Raw genomic sequence first — 8,919 nt, 5'->3', positions numbered from 1 at the left:
CACTACTACCTTTTCAGCCCCCCCAAGTTCATAAGCTCAAAGTTGTCTTTGATTCTTCCCTTTCTATCACCCCACTTCCTGCCATATCTTATCTGTTGCCAAGTCTTGTCCACTCCACATTGTAAAAGAAAAATACTGAGAATGATCTAGCTTTTTTTGTGAATGCACAACTCTCACAAGTCAATGGTCTACAGCAGGGCCATATATTGCTCTTTTGAGGTCCAGATATGGCTCTTTCTGCAAGAGCCATAAAGTCAATTTTTTTTCAGGTGCTGTTACAGGAGCGCGTACTGTTATAGGAGCACGTACTGTAGGGCTCTCACGAAATTACATTTTAAAAAATGTGGCGTTTATGGCTCTCACGGTCAAAAAGGTTGCCAACCCCTGGTCTACAGACACATCCAGTATAGGCTAAGACTCTGTACTTTTCAGCTGACAGAGATTAATATTTTATTCATAAGTGCCAGATTACAAAAATTCACCCCAGAAGAGGGATTGGTTAAACTGGATCTTCTTTTCCCTGGAGGTAGAGCATCCCTGGGGGTTCTTTCTGTAAGGAAGATAAAGCCGGTTATACCATATAAGGATGACCAAGGTTACTCTGTAGTTTTTTTTAAAAGCTAAATGAGATAACATGAACCCACAGCCTTTAAAACATCTGGACACATTCCAGGACACTGAAGACATACACAAACTCCCCTTGGTAAGGATATCTTGCAAAACACTACAAAGAATCTTTATTATTTTAGTCACACTATGATTATTGATTACAGATTCTCATACATGTTTATTCTATTGGCTGATAACTGGAACTATCATTTACTATTAAATCTATAATTACAACTTATCATTAAAATGATGAATATCTAATGAAATTACATGCAGAGGATATAAATCTATAAAGAACACAGGGAATATATACTGATTGAAGTTACTCAATTGAGCTATCCTTTTCAACAGCCCCACCATCTCTTCCATCTATCCCTTTATCTCCACTAATAGTCACAACCCTGGTTCAAGCATTCATCACTTCTATACTTAAATTACTTTCATCTTAATTGGTCCTAATTGGTCTCCCATCTGAATCTTCTCCATTTCCAATCCATCCATCATTCAGCTGTCAAAATAATTTTCCTGAACAGAACAATATTTTTTTTAAATTTTTTATTTTTTAGAAAAATTTTCCATGGTTACATGATTCATGTTCTTACTTTCCCCTTCGCCACCCCCAACACCCCCCATAGCCAACATGCATTTCCACTGGTTTTAACATGTGTTATCAATCAAGACCTATTTCCGTATTATTGATAGTTGCATTGGTGTGGTCATTTTGAGTCTACATCCCCAATCATGTCCACATCAACCCATGTGTTCAATCAGTTGTCCCTTTTCTGTGTTTCCACTCCTGTAGCTCTTCCCCTGAATGTGGGTAGCGTTCTTTTCCATAAATCCCTCCGAATTGTCCTGGGTCATTGCATTGCTGCTGGTACAGATGTCCATTACATTCTATTTTACCACAGTGTATCAGTAGTCTCTGTGTACAATGTTCTTCTGGCTCTACTCCTTTCACTCTGCATCAATTCCTGGAGGTCTTTCCAGTTCACATGGAATTCCTCCAGTTTATTATTCCTTTGAACACAGTAGTGTTCCATCAACAGCATATACCACAATTTGTTCAGCCATTCCCCAATTGAAGGGCATACCCTCGTTTTCCAGTTTTTTGCCACCACAAAAAGCATGGCTATAAATATTTTTGTACAAGTCTTTTATCTATGATCTCATGATCTCTTTGGGGTACAAACCCAGCAATGCTATGGCTGGATCAAAGGACAAGCAGTCTTTCAGAGTTCTTTGGGCATATGAACAGAACAATATTAAAGAATAATCACAAAATAAATCTAAAGTGAATATTACAAAATTGTAATGAACCAGTTTCTCTTTCTTTTTTTGTCTTAAAATACTTTTTGTTCTATGGTATGACTCTCTTCAAGGGAGAGAAAAATGGATCTTGGGGGAAATATGGCATTTAAAAAAATACATCCGAAAATATTTATAGCTGCACTTTTTGTAGTGGCAAAAAACTGGAAAATGAGGGTATGTCCTTCAATTGGGGAATGGCTGAACAAATTACGGTATATGCTGGTGATGGAATACTATTGTGCTCAAAGGAATAATAAACTGGAGAAATTCCATGTGAACTGGAAAGACCTCCAGGAATTGATGCAGAGTGAAAAGAGCAGAGCCAGAAGAACTTTGTACACAGAGACCAATACACTGTGGTAAAATAGAATGTAATGGACTTCTGTACTAGCAGCAATGCAATGACCCAGGACAATTTTGAGAGATTTATGGAAAAGATGCTACCCACATCCAGAGGAAGTACTACAGGAGTGGAAACAGAAGAAAAACAACTGCTTGAACACATGGGTTGATGTGGACATAATTGGGGATGTAGACTCGAAACTACCACACCAATGCAACTATCAACAATTTGGAAATAGGTCTTCATCAATGACACATGTTAAAACCAGTGGAAATACACATCTGCCATGGGGGGAGGGGGAATTTGGGGAGGTGAAGGGGAAAGTAAGAGCATGAATTATGTAACCATGTTAACTTTTCAAAAAAATAAATATTAATAAATGTTTTAAAAAATACATCAATAAAAATTTATTTTAAAATTAAAAGAAATCCATAAGGCAACTTACCCCTATGTCTTATGCCAAGTGGATTTTAGACTTCAGCGCTATTTTCATGATTTTTGCCTCCCTCCACCTCCATTTTCCCCTCTGTACCACAAATTCACAGCTAAGATGACAGGTTCAGGGACTTTATCAAACCATTCATCAATGTCAATGCTGGGAAAGAAAAAAAAAAGATAATCACTCACAAAATTAACATTCTATCTTCTACATGTTTAACCAACAGATGGTGCTACTAGCCACTTAACTGATCTTGTTCATCAAAAGAACTGGGCCCCAGGAAGTTTAATGTCATCTTGGTAGTTATATACTCAATTCTACATTAGAGGGGTGTTTGATTAGTGCTAAACTTTCCATTGTTTTCAGTGAACCATAGTTCTCTCTTCTTTCTCTTTCCCTGCCTATATTATAGAGTGGGTAGAGAAAAGACATGACACCTGAAATATACTTCCTTTTTTTCTTTTCCTCATAGTATCACAACCTCCAGGAGCCAGAAGCACTAGTGGAGCTGTATTTCTTGGAGCTGCTAGGTAACATAGTGGATAGATTACTGAGACTAGAGTAAGGAAGACCTGAGTTTAAAGTCAGCCTCAGATACTTCCTAGCTGGGTAACTTAATCCTGTTTACCTCAGTATCCTCATCTGTAAAACAAGCTGGAGAAAAAAAATGACAAACCGCTCCAGTATCTTTGCCAAGAAAACCCCAAGTGAGGTTACAAAGAGCCAGACATGACTGAAAATGTTAAGCAACCATAACAACAACCAACATTTCTGAAAACTCAGATTTTCTGTGGACTTAGTAGAGTCACCTATGAACCATCAAATCTACTCAGCAGTATGAGTCTGGATTTAGCCCCACTATGCTGCATGAGTCCCTTAGCATTTGTTCTGGCTCAAGAACTACAATCCCCAGGAGTAAGGCAGGCTAGGAAATGAACCATATCTCAGTTCTGATGCATTGTTATATGAATGTTAGACTTCTATTAACACAGTACTGGCCAATCTTTGCATTTTTCTTCCTTCATTTCTTTTGTGTTAGTTATTGTCTTCCTCTTCCTCTTTTCAATTAGTACTTTGCCTTGCTTATACTACTTTTATGTTTTCCTATTCCTGAAGGCTTTTCTCCCCTTCACCATTCTCTCCTTTTTTATAAATTCTTACCTTTTTTCTTAAGATACTATGTACTGGTTCTTAGACAGAAGAGTGATAAAGGTTAGACAGTGACTTACCTACAATCCCACTGCTAGAAGTGTTTGAGACCAATTATAACCATCTTCTGATGCAGTTGGCTTGCTCTATCCCAAGTTCTTTAAATTTACTTATATTCATTTCTCTTCTCAGAGGCAGATAAGTGGGGTGTGAATGGAATGCTGGGCCAAGATCAAGAAAACTGAGTTCAAATGAAGCATCAATCATTTACAAGCTATGTGACCCTGTGCAAATCATTAAACCTCTGTCTGTCCCAGTTTCCTTTTTCTTCAACTCTAAAATAAGAGTAATAATAGCACTTGATCCCAGAGTTGTTGTGAAGATAAAATGAGATAATATTTATAAAGTGCATGGCACAGTGCCTAGTATGAATCGAATGCTTAATAAATGTTATGTTTCATTTCTTCTTTCTTATTTATTTATGTCTATCTATTTTTTCCCCAATCTTGATATTTCACTTTCATTAGTGTGTAGTTAGAATGCTCTACTCCAGGACTACGTTCCCCAGAATTCCTTTAGTATTACCCAGCATCTTTTTCCTTTCATCCACTTAGAGTCCTTGTGTGTTTGTATATAGTTGTATGTAATTCCGCCCTCTCTCTCTCTCTTTTCCCATGTGTGTGGCTGAGTTAGCTCCCTTTTTTAATTTCCTCTTGCTTTAAGTTTTTATTAATAAATTTATTAAATATAATACTTGGAGTATTTGAATATTAATTTTAAGTCTTACAATTAGTCAAGTGAATGGTTAAATTTCTTCCCTCTCTGCCTCTCTTCTTACCTCTTTTATGTAACTCTCTTTCCTATACCCTTTTCCAAGAAGTTTCCTTTTATTTTGTCCTCTTCTTTATTTATTTATTATTTATTATTATTATTATTATTATATTATTATTATTATTATTTATTATTATCTCTTCTACTCTAAGTTTTGTTTTCTCATTCATAGACTACATCTTTGCTTGATTCTTTCTTATTATGTATCTCTCATGAGGGTAAAACTTCTAAAGTATCAGATTCGAACTTCTTCTATCCCATTTCTATATAATTGCCTTTATAGATCTTATCCTATACTCCCTACTTTCTACTGTTCTTTTCTCTGATAATATGAACTTATGAAAGAAACTATGTCAGATGAAAATATTGCTATGTGGCATTGTGTTCTAAGTCATGAGGCCTGGTCCTACTCCTTGCCCTTACTTTGATCAGTCTTCATTCCTAAGGGCAGACATATCCTATCTCTGGTTCTATGTCTCCATTACTACTCAGTGATCTGGTTGCTCTTGGGGATTCATTTATCTCTTCTCCTGAGGTGGGATGCTGTCCAAAGTGATGCAATTCTCTCTCAGAAAAATTCTCCCTGCCAAAACTAATTATAAGATCCCCATCTCATACTGTGGACACACATCTCTCCCATTAGAATATTTTTTAATGGAGCCCTTTCCTTTTTCTTTTTGGAGTGAAAACCTCCCTCCCAGAATCTCATATTCTTGAGGTCCCAGCCCATCCCCTCCGTTGCTTCCCCTCCAATTTCCCACAATCTAACCCTCTTGTTGAGAAACAAAAGGAATTATTATCTCCTTATAGTTTTCCTACGGATTTTATAGAGGATACATGAACTACTCCTTTCTGTCCCTGACTTCTTCCTATTTCTTCATTTTTGCAACTTTCCTTTCTGTTATTCTCTTCTACACACGCAAAAAAATTTAGAAATCTATAAATTTAAGTATATTTATTTAATTAGTTTTTATTGATAATTGTATGTCTTTACATTTCTTGTTTTTGTCATTTGGTGAGTTTGTATATCAACTAATCTACTTACCTTTTTACTACAGGAATTGGTCAGATGCCTTTCTTTTGTTAAACAGTCATCTTATTTTTTCTCATTGATTAAGGCTCAGGTTTTAAAGATATGCAATTTCAGATTACACCTTAAGCACTTTGCTATTTCAGAATATATTATTTCATTCTCATCTCCAATTTTGTTATTCAAATTCTCTTTCCTTCATTTTTGAAGAGCCTACTTCTGATTGCTTATAAAATCTGTTATTTGTTATTTAAATTCTAAAACTGAACTACTATATGCCTTGGAGTTTGAGGCATGATTTTTTTTTCCAGGGAGAACAGGAAAGAGACGATCAATAGATTTGATAGATCAGAACTTTATTGTCTGTATTCAGAAATTCTGGGCAGTTTTCTTGCAGTACTTCCTGCAGCATAGAATTCTAGTTATTTAATTTGTCATGTTATTCTGGGACACCTGTAATACTTAAATTATTTCAATTCATCTTGTCTTCTAGGTCATTCACTTTTGCTTGTACTCTATTTATGCATTCTTTTGCCATTACTATCTTCTGCTTCTCTATTAAGTTTTCCTCTGTCATGTTAAGATGTAAATCCTTTAGAGACTATCTTAATTTATACTTATTTATTAAATAATAAAAAGCAGGTCAGAGAAAGGAAAGGCCTCTAGCCACATGTGGCTGGCAGTTCTCTTAGCAAGCCTCCTCCAAGAGTCTGGGAGCCAGACCCATGTACACATTCTCACTCTCAATTCCCAGCCAAAGAGCCTTCTCTTCCTCTCATGACTCAAATTTATGCTCTTACTGATGTCCTTTTCTGAAGTCCCTCCTGCTGGAGAGACCGTGACCTCTCTCTGAGCAAGAGGCAGGTCTTTCAGACACCAGGGAGTCATGAGGGACAAGAGACAAGGGTCCTCTAGACTCCAGGAGTCTTGAGATCTGAGTCATTACACTTTTAACATGGTTTCAGAGTTTACATGCTTGCTCCTCTGTTCCCCCATTATCTTTTCTCTATCCACTATCTTGACTCAATCAGAGGGTAGGGCAAGTAGCAACTTAATTCAGTCGGGAAAATGGGGCATTTCAAATTTAATATCAAAACTCTCCCTTTTTAAAATCCAAAGTTAATCTTAGGGTACCAAAGAAAAAGGTATGGGTTAGTGTTTATTTTTCACAGTCAGCACTTTTATACTATAAATCTGTTATTTTCTCTCTCATAGTTTCTACTTCTTTGTAGAGATTTTCCATCCATTTTTCCTATTTTGCTACTTATATTTTCAAGTTCTTTTTTTTAAAACCCTTATCTTCTTAAAATCAATACTAAGTATAGGTTCCAAGGCAGAAGAGCTGTAAGGGCTACAGAACTGGGGTTAAATAACTTGCCCAGTCATACAGCTAGAAAGTCTGAGGTCAGAATTAAACCCAGATCCTTCTGACTCCAGACCTGATATTCTATCCACTGTGTTACCTAGCTGCCCCTTTCCTTGTTAATCTTGATCTCTCATATTCTGATAATAGGTTATTAAGATCTCCCAATATGATTACATTTGTCTCTCCCATCTTTATTTTTAAATAGACATTTCTTTGATGTACTTTGTTACCATCTCATCTGGAATATATAAATTATTGATCATTAAATCCTGACTTCCTTGTATTAGTACTTGAAGATTAGATTTTTGTTCAACTTTTTCATTTTAATCTCTCTGGGTGTTTTGGCTTTGAAAGCATTTCTTGGCATGTGTACTTCTTCTATCATAATTCTCAGTCCTCATTCTTCCTCTACTCTCAATACTTTCTTCCTTGATGACATTATCTGTTAAATTATTACCTTTTCACAGATGATTTCCAAATCTAGATATGCAGCTCTAATCTCCAGAATTAAAGCTCCTAGCTGCCACCTGCCTGCTAGTCATCTCCACCCTTCAGCATTTCTAGCTCAGCATGTCTTCTGTGCTTTTGTTCTGATTGTTCCTTCTGCCTGGCATGTCATCTCTCCTACACTCCCACTCCTCACAGAGTATGTTCAGGGAATATCATGTAATTGGTATGAGTATGATATGTATAGAATGATTAAGCTGATATGAGGTTAGAAAGACAGTTAGGAGCTAAATTATGGAGGTCTTTGCCAGATGAGGAGTTTGAATTTTATTTGGTAGGTAATTGGGGTCATTTAAGGTTTTTTAGCAAGGTTTGAAATTTAGAATAACGCCTTAGAAAAATTAATCTGGAGACTGTCTATAGTATATATAATACACATGATGTCGGACAGTAACTCTGTGCCTACAAGATCTTTCTCCATCAGCTGGCCAGAATGACACAGGATCCTATTTGAGGACCATAGAGATAATCAAGTATAATCCTCTCATTTTATAGGTGAGGAAACCTCGAGAAATGTATAGCTTGTAACAATGACAAAAAAAGGGTGATGTTTATTGACATGAGTCAAATATTTAGTGTCTATCCTAGGAAAGGGAAAGCTGCTACCTCTCCTCTCATTCTCCCAACTCTTTAACCTTTTACAGTAATCTGACCTATAATAGTATTCAAAATGGTGATCGGTACAAATATATAAACCTGTGTATTCATATTCTAATTTTAACTTTTATTGACTATATAAATGCTTGCCTTCTTTAGCCTTGGATGTATTGACTATAAATTTCACTTAATGCTTTCCATCCACAGTTGACTTTTCCTTCTTGCTCATCTGAGGTATTTTGTGATTTCCATGGAAAGTTGACCATTCATCACATTCAGAGGAAGAACTGTGGGAGTAGAAACATAGAAGAAAAATAACTGCTTGAACACACAGGTTGATGAGGATATGATTGGGGATGTAGACTCTATGATCACCCTAGTACAAATATCAATAATATGGAAATAGGTCTTGATCAATGATACATGTAAAACCCAGTGGAATTGCACATTGGCTGGGGGAGGGAGGGTTGGAGGGGAAGGAAAGAAAATCATGTAACCATGGAAAAGTTTTCTCAATTAATTAATTAATTAAACTTTTTCAATTAAAAAAAAGAGTTGAAATATGGTACTGGCTAAGAGATAGAGAGGAGGATCAGTGGAACAGACTTGGGGTAAATGACATCAGCAAGACAGTGTATGATAAACCCAAAGAGCCCAACTTTTGGGACATGAATCCACTATTTGACAAAAACTGCTGGGAAATTTGGAAAACAATATGGGAGAGATTAGGTCTAGAT

At 36.3% G+C, this 8,919-nt stretch overlaps 1 long non-coding RNA gene across 1 annotated transcript; it reads right to left on the bottom strand.

Annotated features, from left to right (window-relative positions):
- Positions 1–442: 442 nt before the first annotated feature.
- LOC123239254 lies at positions 443–4,026 on the bottom strand. The gene is made up of 3 exons (XR_006505724.1): positions 3,932–4,026; positions 2,709–2,858; positions 443–550 (listed from the first exon to the last, which is right to left on the bottom strand). It is a non-coding gene; the product is annotated as an uncharacterized LOC123239254 (long non-coding RNA).
- Positions 4,027–8,919: the final 4,893 nt, after the last annotated feature.

The sequence above is a fragment of the Gracilinanus agilis genome, chromosome 3 (genome assembly GCF_016433145.1).
Source record: "Gracilinanus agilis isolate LMUSP501 chromosome 3, AgileGrace, whole genome shotgun sequence".
In the NCBI taxonomy this organism is placed as follows: domain Eukaryota; kingdom Metazoa; phylum Chordata; class Mammalia; order Didelphimorphia; family Didelphidae; genus Gracilinanus; species Gracilinanus agilis.
This window is presented reverse-complemented; position numbering and strand designations above follow the sequence as displayed.